Source organism: Myxine glutinosa, chromosome 7, assembly GCF_964187855.1.
Source record: "Myxine glutinosa chromosome 7, kmMyxGlut1.1, whole genome shotgun sequence".
Classification (NCBI taxonomy): domain Eukaryota; kingdom Metazoa; phylum Chordata; class Myxini; order Myxiniformes; family Myxinidae; genus Myxine; species Myxine glutinosa.
The window spans coordinates 83,197,768-83,212,067 of NC_136267.1; the positions used below are offsets into that span (position 1 = coordinate 83,197,768).

The following is a 14,300-nucleotide window of genomic DNA, read 5'->3' on the forward strand; positions in this document are numbered from 1 at the left end:
AATGCAGATCCTTTACTTTGCGATACAAACGCAATTCCCGCCATTTCCACTCACGATCGAGGCCTCCACAGTGACCTTCCACAGTGACCTTCTTCCTCCTACAACTTCGTCTCACTTCTTTCACTCAAAATGCACGAAATTCTGCCGCATGAAATTATGTGGAGGCCTCGTCGGGGGGATATAAGGTAGATAAGGAAGGCGTTGTAACAGAAGAATCAAAATAAAAGTGGAAGAACATAAGGAAATGGGAGCTATTCTGGACCCACAGCCAAACCCGACAAACCATTGCAATACACCCCGAACGTCTAGCGCCACCACAAACTACACCATGGAATTGCAGCTGGCGCGGTTTTTTTAAACCATTGATATTAAAATAAAACTTGAAATAGAACTGAGTACCAGTTCACTGGTAATTCCCTGCTTGTCGTAAAAGGTGACAAAAAGGGTTGGCGGCAGGAAGGGCATCCGGCCGTAAAACATTGCTTCAAAAAGGGAACCAAAAAACAACAACAACCACGGTGCCCGAAAAAGGCCAACCCCCGCTTTGCGGGGAAAAATGGCCTCTAAAGGTGTTTGTTGTTTGTTTGTTGATATTAAAATAAAACATAGCCTAAAACCACCGGGATTTTATGCTGATTCCGAATCTGTGTCTAAAACTTTTCTCCGATGTGTGGTTCTTGAGTTATGAGCGGACATCCAGACAGACACACACACACACATACAGACACTCCTCCTTTATATATAGAGATATATATATATATATTGTTACGGATTCGTCACTTCCGTTGTTGTGGTTTTCACCCACTTGACATATTTCTGATATTATGTACGATTATTATCTTCAAAAGGTTTAGTATTCATGAACAGTTATCAAAAGTTAAAAAGGTTAACTTTAAATGATACAGGAAACCGAACCGGAAGATGACAAGGGGAAGAAGAAGAGGCGTGGTGAGAAAAGTCGGACAAGACGCATGACGTCGAGCTCCGTAGCGAGCGTTGTCTAACGAAGGTCGCGAGGGAATTTTGAGTTCCTTGAAAGGACATCCTGCGATGGGTATTATCGCTGGGATTGAGAAATCTGCGCAATCAGGTTTAGGCTGAGATTCGGACGAATCCTTGCCTGGTCGTATCGACTCAAGTAAGAGCCGTCGGCCATTTCGAAACTCGTGCTTCGTTCAGCTCAGCTCTCAGCTCAGCTTTACCGCGTCAGCTCTTCTCAACATCCTATCATCTGTCGGGGATGTGTGTGCGCGACCGCGTCGTCTCCAATTACGTTGCGGTTTGCTGATTGAGCTGTGAATGTGCTCCTCTGGAGGGCGCCTTTATACAGTTTCGGCTGTGTGACTGCCATTGCCATCTGTACGGGGTTCGGGTCTCGACTGGACAGCGGGATTTGGGTTTCGACTGGACATCGGTCTAGCGATCGCTGGAGCGAATCAACTTCGCCTTGGAGAAGGTTATAGAGACATTGAGGAGTGTCCTTTTTGCACTCATGCGGATCGCAGTGAGTTATCTGACTTTAGTTGATGGTACCATCCTAAGATATATTGAGTGCACTCTGGATTGCTATTGGTTAATAATAATAATAATAATAATGCATTTATTTTATATAGCGCTTTTCAGGGAGCCCAAAGACGCTTTGACAGAGTGCAAAACATAATGCATAGCAAAACATAAAAACAATTGCGGTTGTACCGTTATTCTTGTGTGTGATTTTTAATACAGCATTTGTTCGTTTAAAATCATTGGTGTGGTTTCAATATTAATTTCTAACACAGAATAACATATTTTTCTGCCGTGGCTCCTCTTGGGATTCGGAGGTTAAGGAAGGACACCAGTAAGGTTAAGGACACCAGTTAAGGAACCGTGACCAGGGGGTCGGGGAGGAACACGTAACAGAAATTGGGGGCTCGTCCAATTGACTCGTGGGCTCGAAATTGGGTCTTCATCTGGGATAAAAAAATTCCCTAATAACATCCGTTCGGGTTTGACCCAGATTGAAATTGGGGGTTCGTACTGGGGAGAAATTGGGGGCTCGGCTTTGCTGATTAAATTCCCTAAATCTCGTACTGTGGATTAAATTCCCTAAATTTCGTCCGGGAAAGAATTCCCTAACATTCCCAGAATTCCCAAATTTGGAACGTTTTCCAACATTCCCAAATTTTTCCCAAAAAAAAAATATTTTTTTTTGTTGTTTTTTTTGAAATTTCTTGTGTGAAGGTTAACAGGTGTTAACTGATAGTCGCCATGTTGTTTGATGCCGAAAAGTTTGCAGCGTCCCCTAGTGAGGCACAGTTCCGAGCGTTACAAAAATCGGAACTCTTGATATTGGCCAAACATTTTAGCTTGGAGGTCTGAACTAAAATGAAGAAAATAGAGATGCAGACAGTGGTGATAGAATCTATGGTGGAATTAGGAACATGGAAAGAGGTAGCCTTGGATTGGTTACCCGAGGAACAAGAAAATGTGGAGCTCCGGAAACTGGAGATGCAACTGCAGAGCCAGGAAAGGTTAGAAGAGAAAAAAGCAGAGGAAAGGAGAGTTGCAAGAGAACTCGAGGAAAGAAGAGCAGCACAGGAACGGGAACTCAGGAAAGGAGTGTTGAAAGATAACTCGAGGAAAGGTTAGAAGACAAAAGAGCAGAGGAGAGAAAAGCCGAAAGGGAGTTAAGGGAACGGGACTTGGCGCTTCAGCAGGAAATTAAACTCAAGGAGCTGGATTTAATGAAAGAACGGGGAGAGGTACCATCCATGCCGACTGGTTCGACACCTAGTCAGAACACCTAGGATGTTGGCAGACATGTGAGGCTGGTTCCACCCTTCAATGAAAAGGAGGTAGCCAAGTTTTTTTTTACACTTTGAGAAAGTGGCTCGAATGCTAAAATGGCCTGAGGAGTCCTGGACCATGTTAGTGCAAAGTGTTCTGGTGGGTAAAGCTCAAGATATTTATTCGGCTTTACCGATTGACCAATGTGCAGATTATGACATAGTGAAGAAAACCATTCTCAAAGCCTATGAGTTGGTCCCTGAAGCTTACCGGCAAAAATTCCAGAATGCCAGGAAGAGGGAGAGTGAGACCCATGTGGAGTTTGCCAGAATGAAAGAAACCATGTTTGATCGGTGGTGTGATTCAAAAGGGGTTGGGAAAGACTTCGAACTATTGCGACAATTGATCCTGGTGGAGGAATTCCAACAGTGTGTCCACGAGGACATTAAAGTACATCTGGAGGAAAGGAAAGTACCAAAGTTGTATGAGGCAGCAACCATGGCAGATGACTATGCCTTAACACACAGGATGAGGTTCCATAAACCTAACTTCCCACCTAGAGTTCGCCCGGAGAGTTATGATGCATCCGGTGCGGAGAACGAAGATTCATGGGGGCGGCCTAGAGATGACTATGAGGACAGATCTGATACCGCAACTCTCAGGGATCAGAGGTCTCCAGTTCCAAGGCGGACTTATCCTCCGGGGGGCTCGAGGCAAACCACGAGTTTCTCCTCCGGGCCTACTTGCGCTTTTTGCAAGAAACCTGGACACTTGATCTCCCGATGTTATGCTATGGAAAGGCAAAATCAGGAGTGGAGTCAGACTAGTACAACTCCGAATGCAATGGCAAATGTGAGAAATCGCCCTCAAAAGGGTTACCAACCATTTATTTCAGAGGGGTTTGTGTCACTGGATGGAGACTCGACTAACCAGAAACCGGTTAGGGTATTGAGGGACACAGGAGCACATCAATCTTTGATGCTTGAAGGCATTTTGCCATTGTCAGAGAAGACGGCAACTGGTGTTAGTGTTCGTTTACAGGGGGTTGGTGGCTGTGTTAAAGCTCCACTTCATGTCATCCATTTAGAGTCTGATTTGGTGTCAGGACCGGTCACCATAGGTCTACAAGCCACTCTTCCTGTAGAGGGAGTATCTTTTGTTATCGGGAATGATTTGGCCGGTGGTCAAGTTTCTGGTAACCCGATGTTTGTTAAAAAGCCTTGTATGGAAAGTAACACTACCCAAGTCAGGGATGGAGGCAATGTTGGCAAGCTCTTTGTAGGTGGACTGAACTTCAAAACAAGGAAAGATGTTCTGGCCTCTGTCTTCGGCAAATATGGCCCGCTTTTGGAAGTGCTGCTGATAAAAGACAGGGAGACACAAAAGTCAAGAGGGTTTGGCTTTGTCACGTTTGAAAACACAAAGGACGCCAGAGATGCAGAAAAGGATCTGAATAACAAGGAGTTGGAGGGTCGGACCATAACAGTAGAGAAGGCATTTCATAGGTGTCGAGGGGGCTACAGAGGAGGACAACGTGGGAGTAGTGGTTTTGGTGGTGGCCGCAGTTGATATTACTATGGAGGCTCCCAGAGTTACGGCAGCTCCCGAAGGAATGATTATCAGAGTAGTGGCCGAGAAGGAGACCGCTATTCATGTGACTACAGTGACAAGCGGTCCAACCGTGATTATTATGAAAGTTCGGAAGAGTTGAAGCACTGAATGCTGCGGAGCAGCCGAGCCAAGATTCCTACACGGATTAACCGTGAACTAAAGGCATTCCTAAAGGAACTAAAGTTCCTAAAGGCGTCCATGTAGTGAACTTTCCTAAACGGATTAACTGTGAACTCCACGTTCCTAAAGGCGTCCTTGTAGTGAATACTTCCAGGCCTCACCACCCAACCACCATGGAACCTGGCTCTCAGCTCAGCCTCCCGGGAAAAGTGCTGTAGATTTGCTTGACTTTGGATTGTTGATCACAACCCCTTAACCTTCATTCAAAAGAAACTAAAAATAAAAAAATCAGAGGTTGATGAGATGGAGTTTGGCTTTGCAGGGGTTCAACTTGGAAATTGAACATGTAAAGGGCAATGTCGTTGCTGATGCTTTGTCCAGAGTGAATTAACTTTGGAAATCTCTGTGGGTTGTGGGGAATTTTGTTGCTATATTTTTGGGAAATATGGATTGTTGTGCTCACAGGAATTGATGATTTGGTTGTGAGTTTACTTTTGTTTGTTTAAGGAGTTTGCCGGCAAAGAAAGTTTTTGCTGTGTTCAAACTTTCTTTCTTGAGGGGGGGAAGTGTTACGGATTCGTCGCTTCCGTTGTTGTGATTTTCACCCACTTGACATATTTCTGATATTATGTACTATTATTATCTTCAAAAGGTTTAGTATTCATGAACAGTTATCAAAAGTTAAAAAGGTTAACTTTAAATGATACAGGAAACCGAACCGGAAGACGACGAGGGGAAGAAGAAGAGGCGTGGCGAGCAAAGTCGGACAAGACGCGTGACGTCGAGCTCTGTAGCGAGCGTTGTCTAACGAAGGTCGCGAGGGAATTTTGAGTTCCTTGAATGGACATCCTGCGATAGGTATTATCGCTGGGATTGAGAAATCTGCATAGTCAGGTTTAGGCTGAGATTCCGACGAATCCTTGCCTGGTCACATCGACTCAAGTAAGAGCCGTCGGCCATTTTGAACCTCGTGCTTCATTCACCGACAAAGGTTTTGCTATGCGTCAGCTCTTCTCAACATCCTATCGTCTGTCGGGGATGTGTGTGCGCGACCGCGTCGTCTCCAATTACGTTGCGGTTTGCTGATTGAGCTGTGAACGTGCTCCTCTGGAGGGCGCCTTTATACAGTTTCGGCTGTGTGACTGCCATTGCCATCTGTACGGAGTTCGGGTCTCGACTGGACAGCGGGATTCGGGTTTCGACTGGACATCGGTCTAGCGATCACTGGAGCGAATCAACTTCGACTTGGAGAAGGTTATAGAGACATTGAGGAGTGTCCTTTTTGCACTCACGTGGAGCGCAGTGAGTTATCTGACTTTAGTTGATGGTACCATCCTAAGATATATAGAGTGCACTCTGGATTGCTCTTGGTTGTACCATTATTCTTGTGTGTGATTTTTAATACATTTGTTAGTGTAAAATCATTGGTGTGGTTTCACTATTGATTTCTAACACAGAATAACATATTTTTCTGCCGTGGCTCGTCTCGGGATTCGGAGGTACACCATGACCAGGGGGTCGGGGAGGAACACGTCACAATATATATATATATATATATATATATATATATATATATATATATATATATATATATATATATATATATATATATATGTATATACAGTCATGTGAAAAAGTAAGTACACCCCATGTAAAGTTTTGACTTTTTCAACAAATTACAACATACAGCTATTTGAGCTTAATTTCAGCAATATTGATAGATAAAGGTGATATTGTAGCGACCCATGGGTCCCCCAAGCAAGACCGGCATCAGAATCTCCTTGCTCCAGCCGGTGACGTCACCGGCGGGGATCCACGGCGCCAGAGTGGCTGGTCACGTGACCGCCAAAGCGTGCCGCGCTTGCGGGTATAATGAGCTACACCTGTGGATCACATGACCACCAAAGCACGCCTCGCTTGAGAGGCGTGGCTTTCGGTTTCGGTTTCGGTTTTTGGTTTTGCTTTATAAGGCAGCCCGATAAATGGGCTTTTTAGTGTTCCCGAGTTGGTTTTACGAATAAACATCTTCTCGGACGAGTTTGTGCCTTGCCATATTTTTATCCGTATTCTGCTGGAGTCCGGACTCCTTCACTGGTGACCCCGAATTTGCAACACGGCAATGGACACCGCAGTGTCCCTCAAGCTGCCCACCTTCTGGGAAGCACATGTCACTGTCTGGTTCACGCAGGCGGACTCCCAGTTCGCCCTGCGTGGCATCACGGAGGACGCCACCCGCTACCATTACGTGGTCGCCGCGCTCGGCTCCGCGACCACCGCCCGCTGCCTGAGCTTCCTCCAGTACCCGCCCGCTGACGGCAAGTACGACGCCATCAAGGCACTTCTGCTGGGCGCGTTCGCCCTTTCCCTGGCTGAGCGCGCACGACGCCTGCTCGACCTACCGGAGCTCGGCGATACGCGCCCGTCCGAGCGCATGGACTACATGCTCGCGTTGCTTGGCGAGCACCCCTCGGATTTCCTGTTTCAGGAGCTCTTTCTTCGCCAGCTCCCGGCCCCGGTACGGGTCGCCCTGGCAGGTACGACCATCGTAAACCCACGCGACCTCGCCAAGGAGGCCGACAAGATCGCTTCGGCAAGCCAGCTCGCCAGAGCGGCGAGCCAGCTCGTCGGGGTGGTGGCCGGGAGCCTTCCCACCCACCCGCCCGATGCCCGCGACGCAGTCTCCTTCCCGGAGACCGCCGGGCCGGCACGACTGGCAGCGGCGACGCCGTGTCGCCCGGTCCCGACGCGTCGACTGGACCCCCCGCCGGACCCGGCCTGGTGCTATTTCCACGCCAGGTTCGGGCGGCAGGCCCGATCATGCCGACCCCCGTGCACGTTCGACCCCGGGAAATGGGGGAGCCGGCGTTCCCTCCCAGCAATGAACACCGGCCGTTCCGGAAACCTGCTGTTCATCGCGGACCGAGCGTCGGGGCGGCGCTTCCTCTGCGACACCGGCGCCCAGCTGAGCGTCATTCCCGCTTCGGCGGGGAACAGGCGGGCCGCCGTCTGCGGCCCCCCATTGGTCGCGGCCAACGGCTCCGCCATCCGCACTTTCGGCCAACGCACCGTTGCCCTCCGCTTCGGCAGCCAGCTCTTTCACTGGGAGTTCGTGACGGCGGACATCCCCATGGCTTTGCTCGGGGCCGATTTCTTGTGCGCCCACGGGCTGCTGGTAGACGTGAAACGCCGGCGTCTCGTCAACGCCGAGACTTTCAGCTCCCTGGCGTGCGCCTTGAGCCGGGCCGCACCCACCGAGTTTTCCTGCGCCCTCCCATTGGCGGACGACTTCGCACGTCTCCTCGCGGAGTTCCCGGCCCTCACGCGGCTGACGTTTTCGGCCATCGCGGTGAGGCACGGCATCGAGCATCACATCCCCACTACGGGCCCGCCGGTGTACGCCCGGGCTCGCCGTCTCGACCCCGCCAAACTCGCCGTCGCCAAGGCCGAGTTCACGGCGCTGGAGCGCCTCGGCATCGTACGGCACTCCGGCAGTGCCTGGGCCTCGCCGTTGCACATCGTCCCGAAGCCGGGGGGCGGATGGCGGCCATGCGGCGACTACCGCCGCCTCAACGACGCCACTACCCCCGACAGGTACCCCGTCCCGCACATCCAGGATTTTTCCGCCCGGTTGGTGGGGCGGACCATTTTTTCTAAAGTGGACCCTGATTCGGGGGTACCACCAGGTGCCCGTCCGCTCGGCCGACATCCCGAAGACGGCCGTGATCACACCTTTCGGCCTCTTTGATTTCCTCCGGATGCCCTTCGGCCTCAAAAACGCGGCGCAGGCGTTCCAGCGCCTGATGGACGGCGTGCTGCGCGACCTGCCGTTCCTCTTCACCTACCTGGACGACATCCTCGTCGCCAGCACGTCCAGAGCCGAGCACCTCCTCCACCTCCGGACGCTCTTCGGCCACCTCAGCGAGCATGGCCTGATTGTCAACCCGGCCAAATGTCACTTTGGTGCGGCGACGATCGACTTTTTGGGCCACCGCATCACCCGGCACGGCGCTGTGCCGCTGCCGGCCAAAGTCGAGGCCATCGCTGCTTTCCCGCGCCCCCGCTCCGTCAAGGCGCTGCAGGAGTTCCTCGGGATGGTGAACTTCTACCACCGCTTCGTGCCCCGAGCGGCGCAACTCATGCGGCCCTTGTACGCCGCCCTCCGAGGCCAGCCGGCGAAGCACGACGTCGTCTGGTCCACGGACATGGACGTGGCTTTTGCCGGCGTGAAACAGGCCCTCGCCAACGCCACGCTGCTGGCCCACCCGGTACCCCATGCCCCCATCGCCCTCACCACGGACGCCTCCGACTACGCCGTGGGCACGGTCCATGAGCAATGGGTGAACGGGGCCTGGCAGCCGCTCGCATTCTTCAGCCGGCAACTCCTGCCCAACGAGCTGAAGTACAGCACGTTCGACCGCGAGCTCCTCGGGCTGTACCTGGCCGTCCGGCATTTTCGCCACCTCCTGGAGGGCCGCCCATTCACGGCCTTTGTCGACCACAAGCCATTGATTTTCGCAATGGCCAAGGTCACGGAGCCGTGGTCGGCCCGCCAGCAGCGCCACCTCTCCGCCGTGTCGGAATACACCACGGACATCCGGCACGTCGCCGGGAAAGACAACACCGTGGCCGACTGCCTTTCTCGGGCCAGCGCCAACGCCGTCCACCTCGGCGTGGATTTCACCCTGATGGTGACAGACCAGACCACCGACGGCACGGTGCAGGCGCTCAGGGTGGCAGACACGGGCCTCCGCTTGGCTGACGTCCCCTTCGCGGGCACGGTCCTGCTTTGCGACGTCTCCCAGGGCCGACCGCGCCCCATCGTGCCGGTCTCCTGGCGGCGCCGCATTTTCGCTTCCCTCCACGACCTCTCACACCCAGGCCGGAAGGCGTCCCAGAAGCTGGTGTCGGCACGCTTCGTCTGGCACGGGTTGCGACGAGACGTCCGCGACTGGGCCAACGCCTGCACAGCCTGCCAGCGGGCCAAGGTCCACCGTCACACCCTGGCTCCATTGGCTCCTTTCACCATGCCCGAGCGGCGTTTCGACCACGTCCACGTGGACCTGGTGGGTCCCCTGCCCCCATCGCGGGGGTTCACCCACCTGCTCACCATGGTGGACAGGACCACCAGGTGGCTGGAGGCCGTGCCCCTCACCTCCACCACCACCGCCGACGTGGCGCAGGCGTTCATCGCCAACTGGGTCGCGCGCTTCGGCGCACCGGCGGACATCTCTTCCGACCGCGGCCCACAGTTCACGTCCGAACTTTGGGGTGCGGTCGCCCGCTCGTTGGGAGTCACTCTGCACCGCACCACGGCCTACCACCCTCAAGCCAACGGGTTGTGTGAGCGGTTTCACCGTTCCATGAAGGCCGCACTCATGGCCGGCCTCCAGGACGACGGGTGGGCCGACCGGCTCCCGTGGGTCCTTTTGGGCCTTCGCACGGCCCCCAAGGAGGACCTCCAGGCATCCACCGCCGAGCTGGTCTATGGCCAGGCGCTACGCGTCCCGGGCGAATTCGTGCCCGACGCTACAAGTCCCTGGTCCGCAGCTCACCAGCGCTTGGACCTCCAGGAGGCCGCCCGACGGTTTGCCCCCGTGCCAACATCCCACCACGGTGACCCCCAGTCCTATGTCCCCCCAGCACTTCGCACAGCGGAGTATGTTTTTGTGCGTCACGACGCACATCGGGGGCCACTCCGGCCGCCGTACGACGGGCCCTTCCGGGTCCTGCGACGAGGCGACAAGTCTTTCATCGTCGACTTTGGCGGCCGGCCGGACCGGATTTCTGTGGACCGCCTCAAACCGGCGCACGTGGACGTCGACCACCCACCACGGGTGGCCCTTCCGCCGCGGCGAGGCCGCCCCCCGTCCACGGTGCCCCCCACTCGACCGCCCACCACCACACCGGACCCCCTCCCACGACCCACCAGGGGTCGCTTCGGCCGGGTCATCAGGACCCCCCTCAAATTGACCCTGCCGGTGCAAGTCGATTCTGGGGGGACGTGTGTAGCGGCTACCGCTGGGTTTTCACAATCGCCTTGCACCTATCAAGGACGCGGAGCGATCACCATGCCGGGCTCGTCCAGGACGCCCGGGCAGGCTCGCCCTCAACTTGCCAGGCCGCAGCCAGGACGCTGGGCCACGCCCCCTCTCGCCTTTCCTGGGCAAACGCTCCGGGATAATATGTATATATATTGCTGCCCGATAAACGGGCTTTTCAGAGTGCCTGAGTGTTTGGTTTGATTAAAGCAACTCGGATGAATTCCAGCTTTTTGTCGCGTCCATTCTTCCGATCGACGTGGGAGCCCCAGCTCCTTCAATATATTATTAATATTATTAATTGTACACCTCTCCTTTCCTATTCCATCTCCAGGCACTGCATGACGTTATCACTGGGCACTGAAGGGGGCCTGGCGATGACGTGTGCTGAAAGGGAGTACTCAGTTTTCACGACGGTTTCTTGTTTGTTTTCTTGTTACTTGCTGGAAAAGATTCCGGCAAGTATGTTGATTGGTTAGTTTGTCTGCCTGTCTGTTTGTGCGCAGTACTACGTCTACATGGTTGCACATAGCATCGCCATACTTTACACACATATTTGTCTTGCCCTGGAATAGACTGTGCCCAATTTTTAATTCTCTAGGCCCAAGGCCTCCATTATGACGTCATAATTCGACAAGTACAAAACTTCATCCAATCAAGATGCAATGCAATTTCTTGAGCGCAATGTCAGCATAAACTGGTGGAGAAAAAAAAAAGATGACGTCATCGGTCACGTGGTTCGGCCGCCATCTTGGAAAAACCGAAAATCTTTGCACCTCTATATCCCCGAAAGTGCTGAATAGAAAAAATTGAGACATGGCTCATTGTAAAGAACTCTCCATGTGGAATAAAATATGTTAATGATGATGTCATATGTGCCTCCATTATGACGTCATAATTCGACGAGTACAAAACTTCATCCAATAAAGATGAAATTTATTGAGCATAATCTAGGAATAAATTAGTTTAGAAAACAAATAATGATGATGTCATTGGTCACTTGGTTCGGCCGTAATCTTGGAAAAACCAAAAAACTTGATTCAAAATGGCCGATAAACAAGTACAATCCGGCAAGTCCTCGGTCTCTGACCGATGTTTCATTTGTGTGTTTGTTTGTTGTTTGGTCGAGCGATATCTCAGCCATCCTTTGAGCTAGGAAGCTGAAATTTTGGCAAAATAGTGCACAAGAGCTTTGGAAAAACTGTATTTTTTGTTTTTTTGATTAATTACTTAATTATTATCGATTAATTAAGTACTTATTTATTTCCTTTCTCATCTGGGCAATATCTCAGGCACCTTTTGAGTTAGGAAGCTGATATTTGGACATGACAATGACCAAGTGATTTGGCTATAAAGGATACCGTAAAACTTCGACTACAACGAGCCCTGTGCATAATCCCTGTGCGCAATCCCAACTTGGACTTTTGTCGCAGTGTAAAAATCTATAGACCTATATATAATACGCATTCTATAGACCTATATATAATATAGATTTACCAGCTACTTCTATTTCCACTAGTTTTCTTACCGTAATTAACCATGAGGTCTCGACGACAATCATACACCGCGGCTCCAAAACTAAACATTGTCTGATACGCTGAAGATCACGGCAACAGAGGTGCTGGGCGGGAATTGGACGGAATATCTGAGGTGAACATCAGATTATGGAGACGACAGAAGGAGCCTCTGCAGTCGCTCCCACGAAGCAAAATGGCCGAACGGGGTCATGCGGCCGCTCATCCCGAGCTCGAGGCCAAACTGCTCGATTGGGTCCCAGATCGTCGGCAACAAGGCGGTGACGTCAGCATTTCGGAGGTGCATGTGAAAGCCATCATGCTTGCGAAGACTCTGCCAAAAGTTTTACGGTAGTTTAATGGATTAATTATTTATTGATTAGTCAATTATTCAATGATTTTTTTTTTTGATTAATGACTTATTTAATTAATTTTCAAAAAGTTACAGCTTCGGATGAAACACTGGTGGTTGAGGTATGTATGCTATTAGCCAATTGATTAAGAAATTATTTTACGATTAATGTTTATTGATTTTAATTATGCAATTAATCAATCAATTATTGTACACCTCTCCCTCCCAATACCGTCTCTATGTGCTGCAAGGTGGTATCGCCGAGCGTTAAAGGCGCCCCGGCAATTTCGCGCCGGAGGATGTTATTTATTTATTTGGCATGGGGGCGTGTGAGCGAGGAAGCTATTTGGACACAACAATGACCAAGTGATTTGGCTTTAAGGGTATTTTGGATTTGTTGATTAATCAATTAATGGATTAATTATTTAATCTTTTGGATTAGTTACATAATTAATTAATTTTCGAAAAGTTGCGGATTCGGATGAAGCAGTTGTGGGTTCGGTATGCTATTAGCCAATTGATTAAGAAATTAATTATTTATTTATTTTCATTATGCAATTAATCCAAAAATTTATCAATTAAATTAAAAAATTAAATCAAAAAAAAATTATCAAAAAAATTAAAAAAAATTCAACAATAATTATTGTACACTACTCCCTCCCATTTCCATCTCCATGCGATGAATGGCGGTATTGCCGGGCAGCCTTTTATTGCAAGCTGGAGGATAACTCATTTATTTATTTGGCGTGGGGTGGTTTACTTCGAATATATCTGTACTTGTTTCCATTCTGCAAAATTCAAATATAGGTTTTTTTTAATGCAACAGGTTATATTCCTGACAGAGTAACGACATTTGAACAGGCAGGCGCAATCCAAGCTCCGCCTCTCTCCTCACCAATGGAGTCATGTGATGTATATAATAACACTCGATTGCCGAAAGCGCCATCATTCATGTTCCTATATTAATTTGATTAAGAATTGAAAGTTCTTAATGTGACATTTCCGCATGTGAAAATAATGTAGTACAGCAAATTTCTTGGAAATTGGCCCAGAATTTTGGATGTGTATAATCAATTAATTATACATATATATATGTATGTATGTATGTATGTATGTATATATATATATATATATATATATATATATATATATATATATATATATATATATATATATATATATATATATATATATACAGTATACATAAAGTATATTGGAGTAAAAAAAAGTCACTATATATAATTACATTTTTTTATTGTATGCTTAAATAATCATCTTAATTTTACGACTTCCATCTTGGCAAAACGGTACAGGCTGTTCAAAACAAATGGCATATTGTAATTTGTAATACAACAGGTGCAGCTCGCTCTCTTAACAGCATTTTTTCAACTTGTTTTGGTCTGAAGGATCACCACACAGGTCATAGAGTTGAAGCTGCATTACCTTTCTCAGAAACTGCTGCCAATTTCCTCCATGTGCCATCCCTTTTGCTGATTGCATGCAGTTCCTGTCGTGCCTGCACCAGCACATGCCTCCACCCCCTCCTTCCGGGGCACCCTGAACTCCATGCTGCCATTGGGTGCATGAACCACCACCTTTGTGGCAGCTTTGCAGATGAAACCACAAATACAGAGAACGTGCTCGATAATCTTATCACACGAGTTTGGCTTCGCTTTGGGTTTAAGGTTATTGTCGTTGTGCATTCACCACATGCTGGGTGTCTGATCGGAACCACATACGTATAACCATTTCTCGAAAAGAGCATGTTCCTCAGCTTAAGACTCCAGACTTCCTCATGTTGCAATAAATGTATTAAGTCGTCTTTGGAGGATAACGTCCCTGGTAATATAGCTTTTGATCTTTCGAAGAAAAACCGTTCAACATTTATATATTAATAAT

General features: G+C 49.6%; 1 long non-coding RNA gene across 1 annotated transcript in view; it reads left to right on the forward strand.

The window, feature by feature from the left end:
* The window catches only part of LOC137430573 (uncharacterized), a 110,769-nt gene extending 96,823 nt beyond the window's left edge, over positions 1–13,946 (forward strand). The window contains exon 4 of the long non-coding RNA XR_013623963.1: positions 13,906–13,946. This is a non-coding gene — a long non-coding RNA (uncharacterized LOC137430573). The remainder of the gene's footprint in view (positions 1–13,905) is intronic.
* The last annotated feature ends 354 nt before the right edge of the window (positions 13,947–14,300 follow it).